The sequence below is a fragment of the Stenella coeruleoalba genome (assembly GCF_951394435.1).
Source record: "Stenella coeruleoalba genome assembly, chromosome: 14".
NCBI lineage: Eukaryota > Metazoa > Chordata > Mammalia > Artiodactyla > Delphinidae > Stenella > Stenella coeruleoalba.
In genome coordinates, this window is record NC_137160.1 from 65522084 (window position 1) to 65535866 (window position 13783).

The window sequence follows — 13783 nt, forward strand, 5'->3', positions numbered from 1 at the left end:
ATACTTTGCTGGACTCTGAAAAAATGAAGGAATACAACACTTAAAAAAATGTCTGAGTGCCCATCTACAGAGGTCCCAAGGCTACATCCATGTTTGACCCATTGATGCCATTTTATTTTCAAAGCCACACATTCACACCACGCAGTCTCTACATTCAGGTTCATTGCTGGTTCCTGCAGCACTGACACTGATCTCTGGTGAAATCTCACTCTTGCAGTAGAGACATGTCAAACGCCTTATGTTTGCAGTTGGCCTTCTCATTTGGAGGCTGAAAGCACAGCCTGGGGGCCAGGATGAGCACGGGGTTACTCTCTGTCTCTCTCTGTCTCTCTGTCTCTCTCTCTCCACACACACACACACACACACACACACACACACATCTTTCCTAGGAAATGTGTGGTACCATGGATTGCCCTCTGGATGAGTTTCACCTTCTGTTCCATTGCTCTTTACTATTGGAAACATGTCCTGAATTCTGCATGTAAGTGACTGTCATTTTTCAATTATCAGTTTTGGTATAAATTTTAGTATGTTCGTTTAAACTTTCTAGAGTTGTCACATTTTCCATAGACAGTAGAGAGTTCTAGTGTGGCACCGGTCTACATCAGAAATGTTCTGTTGATCTTATCAGTAAAGCTATTAACTACCTCAATAAACGTGCCAAAGCTTGGAAACGAGGGGCCCAGGGTTTTTGTCCCATTCGCCATCTGTCTCTGTCACGGTGCTCAGCACCACTTGTATACACCTGACAGTAAGAGTCAGCCTCGTCCTCGGGCTGCAGCCCAAAGATGAGCAGGAGCCCTGCATTGGCCGAGGCCTCTTTGGACCCAGAGAAGCATCTGGGGACCCTGGTGCTTATCAGAGTCTGACTTGAACCTCAGGAGGTACCTCAGGGGAGGGCTCCCTGGCTTCTGCAGCTACCAGTATATGCCTTTACCACCTACACTGATGTCACTCTCAGGGTGCAGGTGAGGCTGGCTGATGCTCCCAGAGATGCAGAGAGGGAGGGCAGCTGAGTCAGCACAGGCTGGGAGAGGCACCTGCAGACACAGACACATCAGATGAGGAGAAGGGACAGGAGGCAGCTACTCGGGGACCTGAGCCAGAAGGAATTCCTCAGGCTGGGATGGGCCCTGGTCTCTGAGGCCTGTCTTACCTGTGCAGAGAGAGGGGAGCATGAGGAGGGCAGGGGTCCAGGCCATGGTGATCACAGCCACTGCTCACGACACAGAGCTGGGGCTGGGCTGCCCAACTCCTCTCTTATGCCTCCCCGCTGGCGCCACAGAGGAGGGGCTGTCACGCAAATGTGTCCCCACCCACTGCCTCTCCCCCATGACACCTGACAGGTCTGGGGCCCTTGGACCCAGGGAACCTGCCTGATGCACTAGTTTCCCCCATGAGCCGGGGCGGGGAGGAGGCAGCTTCCAGGACCACACACGGGCCACGTGCAGGGGACTCGGCCAGGCCCAGAGAGGACACAGCTGCCCCCTCCCCAAAGGAAGCAGAGCTGGGCCTCCGGCAGAGGAGGTCTGCCCAGCTGGGCGCCCCTGTCCTGCCCGATCCACCAGAGATGGCCGCACAGCGCCCCCTGCTGGTCCCAGGGCCAACCTCTCCTCCTCTCGCTCTGGTCCACAATCTCACGGTCACCTGTGTCCCTGACCCCTGCGTTTCCCACACGTGACTCCTCCTTACGGGGCACGAGGCAGGTGTGGTCCTGGTGTAGCCTCACTGATTCGGGTCCCTTCTCCGCGGGCGGCGGTCTAGCGGGAGGCACACGCGACATCCTGATCCAGGAGGGCGTGGGAACAGCTGCGGAGCTGAGGACCGGACTCAGGGAACAGGGAGCACAGCGGATCTGCCCACGCGGGGGCTCAGAGGAGGCGGGCTGGCCCTGGTGCTGTGAGCAGGAGCTCCAGGGGACAAGGACGCTCACAGAGGAGGACACAGAAGGAGGGGACGCTGGTCCTTCCAGAGCAAGTCAGGGGGAAGACTGCACACACCCTGGGGCGCAGGGCTGGGGATGGAGCAGGGCCTGGGCACCCAGCAGGGACCCCTCGGGCCGTCCTGCCACTTCCCCGTGTGCTGGGAGATCTTTAATCCCGGCGGTGCTGGTCCTCAGTGGGGCCAGATAGAGACCGAGCTCTGAGTAAAACTCTGGGACAGAACTTGGGACAGAGAGAACCAGCCAGGGGACATTTGGGGAGACTGGACGAACAGGACACAGAGGAAACAGGAAGGGGTGACATGGCACGTGGCCTGAGGAGGGACACAGGGTGGTGACCAGCTGACCCCAGGCCGTGGGACAGGAACGGGTGGTCCAGATGTCTGGTGGATGCCCGACTGACACAGGTGAGGGCAGCTGCAAGGGCAGGGGTTGGGACTGGGGGGTGGGTGTGTGTACATTTGTCACATAGAGACCCATGGTAGGAAAGCCTGGAAACATGTTAGTAAAACTCAGGACAAGGGACTCATGTCCTCCGCTAGAGGAAGGACACAGGGGCTGTAAGTCACCACCCGATGAGGGACTTAGCTGCATCATTCATTCATCCAGCCAGCCAGCCATTCATTCTCTAGAAGATATTTAAGGACTGTCTCCCGTGTACCAGACACAGGGGGAGGATGGGGATCGAGGACAGGGGCCGGGTCCCTGGAGCGGGGGAGCCAGGCCAGCAGGGGTGAAGGTGATCCCAGAGGACATGCTAGGGTCTGAACCCCGGGTCCCCGCAAAGACCCTGAGATGTCAGAGTGTTAAGGAAGCACAGGTCAGAGACTCCAAGATCTCCCAACGTTCATAACGCCTAGAGCACATCACCCCACAGGACAGGCCACATCCCCGAGTGTCCGGGGACATACGATGGGGTTGCTTTGAACGCGCAGATCAACTGGGCAGGATTGATCGACACCTTCACAGTAAGAAGTCATCGAATCTATGAACACGGGTCTCCTTTCCCTTATCTTCATCTGCTTTAATTTTTCTCTGCAAAAAGAAAAATTGCAAGGGCCCCAGACCCTGTCAGGGGTCATGGGGGAGAGGCAGTGGGTGGGGACACATTTGCGTGACAGCCCCTCCTCTGTGGCGCCAGTGGGGAGGCATAAGAGAGGAGTGGGGCAGCCCAGCTCCAGCTCTGTGTCGTGAGCAGCGGCTGTGAGCACCATGGCCTGGACACCTGCTCTCCTCATGCTCCTCTCTCTCTGCACAGGTAAGACAGGCCTCAGAGACCAGGGCCCATCCCAGCCTGAGGAACTCCTTCTGGCTCAGTTTGTAAGCTTCTCACCTACTCGGCTAATCCTAGTCCTAAGTATTTTATTCTTTTTGATGCCCTCATGAATGGCATTTTTAAAAATATCCTTTTGCTTCTTCATTTTTAGTAACTAGAAAACCAAGAAATTTTTGTAGGTCATTACTCCTCATAACACTGTGGAAGATCCTAGTTAGAGCCCAGTATGGGGTTGTGATAAGAGTTGTTTTTCCTGTTTGTAAGGCAGGTAACAAGCAATGGAGCAGGTGGGAATATTGAGGTGGGGTCTGCCGTCCGTAGACAGTAAGATGAGCCACACAAAAGGGCGGCCCTGGTGTGACCATCTAAGGAACTGAAATGGCCCAGCGCTGCCTCCACTAATTATGGGGGAAAGGAAAATCATAAAACACTTTTTCTTTTCAGTTTGAGAAAAACATCATGAATGTATCAAGAACTTATGTAGTGATTGTGAAACATACATGGTAAGAGCACCCACTATCCTCTGATTGGGCCTGATGGTGATAAGTTGTGGAAACGCCACAAATCAGGAGCAGCCAATGTGACTTTTAGCTCCATTGTTATTCAGCACCGTTCAGCAAGTGTTAGACACCGCAATTAAACAGGAAGAATCAATGGTTGGATCACTGAGGGGCATGGAGAGGTAGTTGTTCCAAAAGACCCAAATGTGTGATGCACCTTAGATGCTCCGGTGTCAGTGCAAAAGTGTCCGAAGAAATCTCCCCTGTGAGCAAAGCACAGCCGTTCATCCTGAGGGCTGATGAGAGGGGGTCATAGCCCTAGAAACTCCTGGGAAATGGCAGATGACCCCAATGATGGAGGCTCAGGGTTCCCGAGTCAGAGTTCAGGTCGGAGATGACCTCCACCGACCCCCCACCTCAGCCCCTGAGCTTCAGGGCAAAGAATGCTGCATCCCCAGCGATGGGCACATGGCCTTTCTGTTTCCTTTGAGACCCTCTCCTAGGAATGGGCTGCTGAAGGGACTTTGAGGACAGAGGGGAAAGAGGAGGCTCCACACCCCAGCAGGCCCCCAGGGATGAACGTGGACCCAGGGCGGCAGCAGAAGCAGCAACAGAAGCTCCAGCCAGAGCCTGAGCAGGAAGCTGCTGGTGGCCCCACCTCCCGCAGATGAGAAAGGAGTCCTGGTCTCGGTTCCCGCAGGCCTGGAGCTCTGGGTGAGCCCGAGAGGCTGTCACAGGAAAGGCGGGAGAAGCAGCCTGGTATCAGCTCAGCCCAGTGATGGCTAAGGAGGCCAAATGCCAGACTTGGGACCAGGGAACTGATCAGGGACCACTGTCTGTCCCCCACTAGCATCAGAGATGAGGAGCTTGGGGCCCAATCCTGGGAGCTGCTGGTCCCAGGATACGTACTGGACAGTCTGATGTGTCCTGATTCGGACACAGCTGGACTCTGGCCCCTGGTTCTGACCTAACCCATCATGGACTCTGTCCCCAGGGCACCTTACCCTGGCATCCAGGGATTCTTCTCAATTTGAGAAAAATTGGACAGTTTTGCTGCCTAGGAAAAGCCTGGGCGGCAGAGGGAGCGGGGTACAGAATTAAGATGTAAACAGATTTTCTGGACCAAGTTCCCTGGTGTGGGTCTCAGACCCCAGTTTTAGGCCAAACAAACAACGGAAGCAGCTGACTTGGTAGAGGATGGTTCTGCCCCGGGAGCCCCAGTGCTGGGGGGACAGCAGGTTTTTGTCTCACTTCCCCCCTGGCTTGCACACTGTGTGACCATCCAGGCTGTCATCATAAGACTGGCAGTAATAATCAGCCTCGTCCTCAGCCTGGAGCCCAGTGATGGTCAGGGAGCCCGAGTTGCCAGACTTGGAGCCAGAGAAGCGATCCAGGACCCCCGAGGGTCGTTTGCTATTTTCATAGATCAGGAGTCTGGGGGCCGTTCCTGGGACCTGCTGGTACCAGCTCACATAATTGTTCCCGATGTTGCTGCTGCTTCCAGTGCAAGAGATGGTGACCCTCTGGCCCAGGGCCCCAGAGACAGAGCGCGGCTGAGTCAGCACAGCCTGGGCCCAGGATCCTGCAAGTGGAAGAGACAGAGATGGTGATTCTGGGGTCCAGACACAAGAGCAGGAAGCAGGGCCCATGGTCTTCCCGGGGTCCCTTCCCCTGTCCCCGCATCCAGTCACCTGTGCAGTGAGCAACCAGGGTGAGGAGCAGAGGGGACCAGGCCATGGTGGACATGGTAACGGGGTCCTGCCTTCTGTGTCCCCACAGCTGAAGCAGAGCATCCCCAAGTCTCTCCTTCCCCTCTTCATACTCTGAGAGAGGGAGGGTCCATTCATGCAAATGACACCCCCCCCCCACCAGCTCTCTGGTCCCTCCCTGGGCCCTGGGTCAGGTCCCCGTGCTGAGCGTGGCCAGGGGGTGGGCAGGGGCGGGGCTGAGTGGGGCCCAGGGGTGGGAGGTCACAGCAGGTAGCCCTGAGCAGAGACCACCAGGCAGTGCTGGGGGGCTGGTCCCAGCTCTCGTCCCCCCCAGACCCTCAGGAATGGCCCCCACGCGCCCCCTGGTGTCCAGGCCCTGAAACACACACCGTGTGCCCTGGTGACCAGAGCCCCTCAGGGTCAGCTCCTGCCCCCTGCTCTGTGCACTGTCTCCTCCTTAGGGCCATTCCAGGTGCCCCTTCAGTGTCCCCCGTGACCTCAGAGCCATCTTTGGGCTCCCCTCAGACCCCTCAGGGTGAGTCTGTCCACAGCGCCCTTGGCTGCCCAGGGGTCAGGATTGAGGGGCCGTCTGTGACCCAAATTCCTCTTAGATCAGGATCAAGTGAGAGCAGTGCTGGCCCCGTGGAGGCCCGTCCCCTTCTGTGCAGGACAGCGGGTCCTCTCCTCTGTGTGACTTGTCCCTGGTGGCCAGAGCCCCCCTTCCTCTGTGTGTCCCCTCAGCCCTGAGGAGGAGGGAGCTCCTCTCTGTGGAGGGGGTGAGGGTGTGGGGAGAAGCCTGGGGGTGACCCTGAATTCCTAAACGCCTCAGTCTTTATTGTGTGTGAAGCTCTCCACACACGAGACCCACCGTCCCCCGTGTCGTGTCTTACGAAGTGACTCCCTCCTGGGAATCTCTCTTGCAGGCACACGTCACAGGCTGCAGTGAACAGGGCCTAGTGATGTTCTTGGCAGTTTTTATTGAGACTCTGAAGGGCTTTGAGCAGCATCTGTTCCCAGGGAGCCTGATACGTGGGGCTGTTAGGATCAACAGAGCCCCAATAGTGGGTTTGAAAAGACATAGTTAGGGGAGTGTTTGGTTGGAAGAGAACAGCCTGACTGAAGTTTGCCCAGCACTGCGTGTGTGTGTTACACAGATGGTGTGTGACTGTGAGATTTTCAATTTACCAAAATGCGTTGCCAAAATGTAAGGTCATTACTTAAAATTAGTGCAAGATTTTTTTTTTTTTTTTTTTTTTTGCTGTACGCGGGCCTCTCACTGCTGTGGTCTCTCCCATTGCGGAGCACAGGCTCCGGACGTGCAGGCTCAGCGGCCATGGCTCACGGGCCCAGCCACTCCGCGGCATGTGGGACTGGGGCATGAACCCATGTCCCCTCAATCGGCAGGCGGACTCAACCACTGCACCACCAGGGAAGCCCTAGTGCATGAATTTAACTGAAGGAAAACCTATGTTCTATTTTAATTTTGCATTGACAAGTGTAACATTTCTGAAATACTATATTTATCTTTGTAAATACTGTATTTTTATCAAGGACATTTTAATAAAATGACACAACAGGTATCCTATGAAATTTTATTTATTATCAAGTGAAAAAGGAGTCTGAGTGAGGCAGGGCCAGAACCAACCTCTCTCTGCCACTCATAACATCTCCACTGGAAGATTTTTTTTTTTTTTTTTTTTTTTGGCTGCATTGGGTCTTCGTTGTTGGGTCTTCATTGCTGCGCGTGGGCTTTCTCTAGTTGTGGCGAGCGGGGGCTCGCATACTCTTCATTGCGGTGCACGGGCTTCTCATCGCGGTGGCTTCTCTTGTTGCGGAACATGGGCTCTAGGCACGTGGGCCTCAGTAGTTGTGGCCCGTGGGCTCAGTATTTGTGGCTCACAGGCTCTAAAGCACAGGCTCAATAGTTGTGGCGCACGGGCTCAGTTGCTCCACGGCATGTGGGATCTACCAAGAACAGGACTCAAACCCGTGTCCCCTGCATTGGCAGGCAGATTCTCAACCACTGCACCACCAGGGAAGTCCCCACTTGGAGATTTTTATCTCTGAGCATGGAAGTTTTGTCTGTGAAAACATGAGCCGGCTGAGGTATCAGAGCAATGGGTCAGTCTCAGATTTGAGGGGAGGAAAAGCATATGACAGGGTCAGATTTGTCATTCTCAGGAAATTCAGAAGTGACAACAGAAGGTCACCCTGAGTTAGACGTGGTCCAGGCAGAGCAGCAGTGACTGTCTCAGGGGGAGGGCACAGGGGAGCTTTTAGTCTCACTTCCCTGTGGGTCTGGAGCACAGTGTAAGTACCAGTGTTGCCGTGAACTGTAGCACAGTAATAGTCAGCCTCGTCCTCGGGCTGCAGCGCAGAGATGAGCAGGAGCCCTGCATTGGCCGAGGCATCTTTGGATCCAGAGAAGCGGCTGGGGACCCCAGAGCCCTGGTACTTATCAGAGTCTGACTTGAACCTCAGGAGGTACCGGGGAGAGCTCCCTGGCTTCTGCTGGTACCAGACTATGTGGTAGCCGCCAACAATGTACCCACTGCTCAGGGTGCAGGTGAGTCTGGCTGATGCTCCAGGAGATGCAGAGAGGGAGGGAGGCTGAGTCAGCACAGGCTGGGAGAGGCACCCTGCAGACACAGACACATCAGATGAGGAGAAGGGACAGGAGGCAGCTACCTGGGGACCTGAGCCAGAAGGAATTCCTCAGGCTGGGATGGGCCCTGGTCTCTGAGACCTGTCTTACCTGTGCAGAGAGAGAGGAACACGAGCAGGAGAGGAGTCCAGGCCATGGTGCTCACAGCCCCCCGGTCCCCACAGTGAGGCTGGGCTGCCCCAGGCCTCCTTTTCTCCCCCAGCCTCTGCCAGAGGAGGGGCTCCCATGCAAACGGGTGTCTACCCAGGGCCCACCCAGCCCCTCCCTGAGCCCTGGTGCTGGAGCTCAGCTCACAGCCCAGACTCAAGGGGATGGAGGGCAGCTTCCCCCTTGGGACCCCCTGGGAGGAAGCACCTGCTGAGACCACGCAGGTCCCTGCTCAGGGGCCTCTGCCAGCCAGAGAGTACACACTGCTGAGTCCTCACCAGGGAGCACAGGCCCCGCCCCCAGGCCCAGCTCCTGGAGTGAAAGGTCCTCCCTGAGCTGTGAGGGACCCCAGGGCAGTCCCACAGTGCTGCCAGCTGGTAACATGTGGAAAATGGAAAAAATAACACATAACTGGTAGGAAAGAAGAGATTAAAATGCATGCTTTTCAATGAAGATGTAACATTGGCTCTATTTGAGAAAATACGTAAATGCACTACTTTCCAAAGTAAAAAAATTATTATTGAATTTCTGCTGAAAGATATGATATATACATTTTATTGGGAATAGCTAAGAAATCTTCAGCAATCATATGGTTCCAATACATTTGCTTTGTGTATTTATTACAAAACATTGAAAAAGATGTAAAATTTCTTAGTTCTTTTGAGATAGCAGTTAAAACAGTTATACATACAGCACATAGATTGAACACCAAAGAGGAACACTGACAAACCACTATCAGTGAATATCGATCCAAATGTTCCAAAAGAAATGTCAACGAAGAAATATTTATACTGGTTTAGTAAATCGATACTGAATCTAAAAGTCATTTTTTCAAATATACAACTTGTGTTTTATATTAAGACATTAAAAAATAAATTTAACACCAATAATAGCAAATCCACATAAAATAGAATCAAACAACACATTTGTAATATGCTAATACACACTCTTCACACATGCTTAAGTGCACACAGGTTACCCTATGGGGCCTCTGCCCCCCACGCTTGTCTCACCGTCGGCACAGACGCTCCCAGGAGCCCCGCTCCTCCTTGGAGACACCTTCTGACTCCTCACCTTCTAACAGCCCCTCCCTGACCCAGACGTGGCAAAGACTCCACAGAGGACTCGGAGGAGGTGACCCGAATCTGAACCCTGTGGTCAGGGAGGCCACCAGGAGCTCCTGGGTGACCGGGCCTCACAGGAAGGAGGGTCCCACATCAGGGAGGACAGTTTGCCCAGCGCTCTGGAGCCCTGAGTCGTTTCCCCGCTGTCTGGCCCAGCCCCCTCTCTGGGACTCTGCACTGCGCCCCCTGCTGGCCACAGGCACCTCCTCCAGCCACTGGGATGTCCCAGCCCCCTTGCAGAGTGTCCCATTGTACAGCAGGCTTTGCTGATGTTACTCCCAGGAGAGTCGGGTGACGGGGCCTTTCCAGGTCCACCCTGGAGACAGGAATACTCTCACCCTGGGACTCTCATCTCCATGGAAACTGACCATATTTCCAAAATGTGCATCTCTGTGAACTGTAGCCCCACAGCCCAGCCCTGCCTGCTGTGCAAACATGGCGCGTGTGTATGAAAGGACAGCGACAGGGAGCAGCAGGCCACACACATGGTGACGTGTCCTGTGTGCAGGTTGGGGTGTGCTCCGGGGTGGGGACAAAGGAGCCTGAACAAAGCTGTAATGGGTCAGCAGGAATGTGAGGGAGGAGTCAGGTGATCCCCCTGCAGAGACAGGCAGAGCCCTCGGGCCAGAGGGCATTTGCCAAGGTCAGAAGAAGGGAGAGGGTGGCTCCTGGTGAGGTTGGTGAACGCTCACTCGAGGTCAGGGAAGTGGACCCTCTGAGCTTGTGACTCCAGCTCCTTCAAATGGAACAGAAAGAAAAGTCAGGGAAAAGATTATCCCCTTAATTAAACCCTGAAATCCTGTTTTTGCTAAGTCTTAGTGCATGTGAAGATGCATATGTTTATACAGCCTCAGCTCCATTCACTGACATTATTACTTTTAATAACCGGCATCGCACCCATCAGTGTCCGTGGGAACCCAGCCCGGTCTTGTCCGGGGACAGTAACTGGTGCTCTGTGAGCCCCACGTGCCCGGTGAAGCCGGGAGCTCAGGGCTCGGGGCTCACCGCCCACCTGGCAGGAAGCACCGGGTGAGGAGCCGGCCTGCCGTCCCAGGCTGAGCAGGAATAATCAGCCTTGGCCTCGGCCTGGAGCCCAGAGATGCTCAGGGAGGCCCCGCCGCCTGACCTGGAGCCCAAGAACCTCTCTGAGACCCTGGGCGCCGGTTGTGACTCCTGCGGGTCAGGACTTTGGGGACCCAGCCAGGTTGTTGCTGCACAAGCTGCCCCCTCGCTGCCAACGTTGTTGCTGTTTCCAGGGCAGGAGAGTGTGGCCATCTGTCCCGGGGACGCGGTCGCTGTGAGGGGACAGAGAGGAGGCTGAGAGCAGGACCCTGCTCCCTGTGCAGGAGAGAGGGCTGAGGAGCAGAGCTGGGGGTCCCCGGCCCACCCCCAGGTGACGTCGTCCCCCCATGTGGGGAGAGAGGAGGTGAGCAGGAGGGGCGCCCAGGTCACGGTGAAGCCTCAGACACGGAGCCCTCAGCGCTGGTGTAGGGACCGTGCTCCCCAAAGTCCCTTTCTATCCCCCAGATCCACATGCGGCAGAGTCACATCTGCACATAGACCTGCTGTCTGTGCTCCTGGCCTCCCTGCCCTGGGTGCCCACAGGGAGAAGGAGGGACCGGGGGGAGGTGCCTGGCTCCTGGTGACCCCTGGTTCCTGGCAGGTCAGCGTGGCCCAGTGAGCACACGGGTGGCCAGACCCCCTGGAGTCCTGAGCAGTTTTCCAGTGGGGAGGGGCCATCTCAGGATTGTCCCACACTGTCCCTCATGGCCTCAGAGCCCCTTTTTCAGTCCTGTTGTGTTGTGGTCGTTGCTTTTCTAAAGTACCGACAGGATCTCTTTCGACTCCCTTCCTTTGATGGGTGAGTTTAGGGAATTGGGGTGAGATGGGTGAGTTTAGGAAATTGGGGTGAGATGGGTGAGACTCAGAGTTTGACCCCTGGGAGGAAGCAGGAGGAAGCAGTGACCGGAACCCACAGTGACCTGTGAGCAGGAACCCTGCCCAGCACAGAGAGGACACACTGCTGAGTCCCCATCACACACACAGGCCCCAACGCCCCAGACCTGGGAGTTTGGGGGGGGTCACACAGCAGGGGGGCGCCCATTTTGCAGACCCTGGGGAGACCAACAGCGCCCCCTGCTGCTCCTGGTCAAAGTCCAGCTCTGGGTGGAAGTGATGCTGGGGCCCTGGGCTGATGGCTGGTCACTGTCAGTCCATGAACATCCACGACCACGCCCTGTACTGTGAGCACAGTTAGTGATAGACACTAATTGTTCAATTTCTCAGAAAGCAACACTTTCCAAAATGAAACATACACATATTTAAAAATCTACCAATGTAGTCATCAGTAAAATGTAAAAGAATTTTAATATTACATTACAAAATATAGAACTATATATAAAATTACATATAAAACTATGTCAGCTTTAATTAAGTGATGCTCAAAATCAGAAAAGCTAAAAAGTGTGGGAAAAGGCTATAAAAGAGCAGGAACTGTCTCTAGGACACCATCGAACATGGAATTTTTTTTTTTTTTTTGCTGTACGTGGGCCTCTCACTGTTGTGGCCTCCCCCGTTGCGGAGCACAGGCTCCGGACGCGCAGGCTCAGCGGCCATGGCTCACGGGCCCAGCCACTCCGCGGCATGTGGGATCTTCCCGGACCGGGGCACGAACCCGTGTCCCCTGTATCGGCAGGCGGACTCTCAACCACTGCGCCACCAGGGAAGCCCAGAACATGGAATTTTTTAAATGCTTATTTTCCATCATTAGCTTCACGACGCAATGACTGTAAGCATGTGGCATATAAACAGATCAGCAAATGTGCTGTGGATCTAGCTGTTGCACATATATGAAAAAATCATAAATATTAATTTATTCTGCATCATCAAATTAATGAAGTTGGGTATGTCTGTTAATTCTCTTTGGACAAGAATAGTCGTGCTGGTCATACTGGGGTCTCTCAGTGTCATTGTTGGTTGATATGATTGGGAGCTGGGCCCCCTCCCCATCTATAGTCAGAGAGGGGTCCCCTTGGAGAGATGGACACACCTGGGAGAGACTGGAGGAGGCATGTGGCCACGAACCACTGGACAGGAGATGGGGCCCCAGAGCCTCACTCCCCACGGGGTGCTGACCATTTCCACCCTCTCTCTGCCTCTCCTGCCTCTAAGGGCTGAGCCCTCTGAGCACATGAGTCGGTTTTGGTAGCACTTCCCCATGGGTTTATATCACTGTGCAATAGTAATTACCACCATCCACATAGAGATTACAGTAATAGTCAGCCTCGTCCTCAGGCTGGGCCCCTGTGATGGTGAGGGCGCCTTTGTTCCCAATGATGGATCCAGAGAAGCGACCAGGGACCCCAGAGGGGCGGCTGTTTGTGTTGTAGATAACAGTTTTGGGAGCCTGGCCTGGGGTCTGCTGGTACCAGGTGGGATAGTAACCAGTAGTGACTGACCCGGAGCTAAGGCCACAGGTGAGAGTGATCGTCCCTCCTGAAGACACTGACACTGACGGCTCCTGGACGACAGTCTGAGAATCCACCCCTAAAACTGACAGGAGAGAGACAGGGCTTGTTATGGAGACAGTATCCCCTGAGGCCCTGCTTGTAGGTGCCCCCAAGGATGCAGAGTCCCAGCGCCTGACCTAAGCCATAAGTGAGGAGCCCGAGCAGAAGCGCTGGCCAGGCCATGGTGGGGACACTCCAAGGACACGGCCTCCTCAGCCTCCTGGGCTGGAGTGTGGGGTCCTCGGGCCTTTTCACGCCTCCCAGACCTGTTAGGAGGAGGAGGGGCCTCATGCAAATCAGCTTCCTGCCTCTCTGTGACCAGCGTCACCTGATGTCCCCTGGGGGAGGTCTCGAAGGAGGCAGATGCTGGGGCTTCACAGAGACCGGGGACAGCACAGGGATGAGACACTGAGTGATGAGCTTGACATCCTTCCCCTAATCAGCTCCCCCACGTCCTACGTTTCTCAAACCTGAATTCTTCTCTGCAGAGCCTGAAGGCTGAGTTATAAATGGATGTGCTCTCCACCTCCTGGCCCCAGGGATCTAGTTCATCCCAAATGTCACATTCATCCCGTGACTGTGACCCTCGCTCCCTCCCCAGTGAAATCACTTCTTGCTCCTTGTGGAGGATCAGTGAGCACTGCTTCCTCCAGCAGGAAACCCAGTGCAGACCCGCAGAGTCCTGTGTGGTCTGTGGAGGGACCGGGGTCTCCGCCGACACAGTCTTTGACACCATTGCTGGTCACAACAGTCCAGTGCATCCAGGCTGGGCATGCTGACACCCAGACCAGCACCAGACGTGGTGGGCAGCTCCCCTTTTCTCTGAGAAGCCATCAAGAAACTAGGGTGGCTTCAATGTACCTGCAGTTTTTTAGAAGAAAAGTAATAATACAACCATTAAAGTTTGAGAT

General features: G+C 54.9%; 1 gene segment (V, D, J or C); it reads right to left on the bottom strand.

Annotated features, from left to right (window-relative positions):
* Positions 1 to 205: 205 nt before the first annotated feature.
* LOC307197285 (immunoglobulin lambda variable 1-40-like) lies at positions 206 to 5486 on the bottom strand. The segment is given in 4 exons: positions 5410 to 5486; positions 4970 to 5300; positions 945 to 1040; positions 206 to 268 (listed from the first exon to the last, which is right to left on the bottom strand).
* Between the last annotated feature and the right edge of the window lie 8297 nt (positions 5487 to 13783).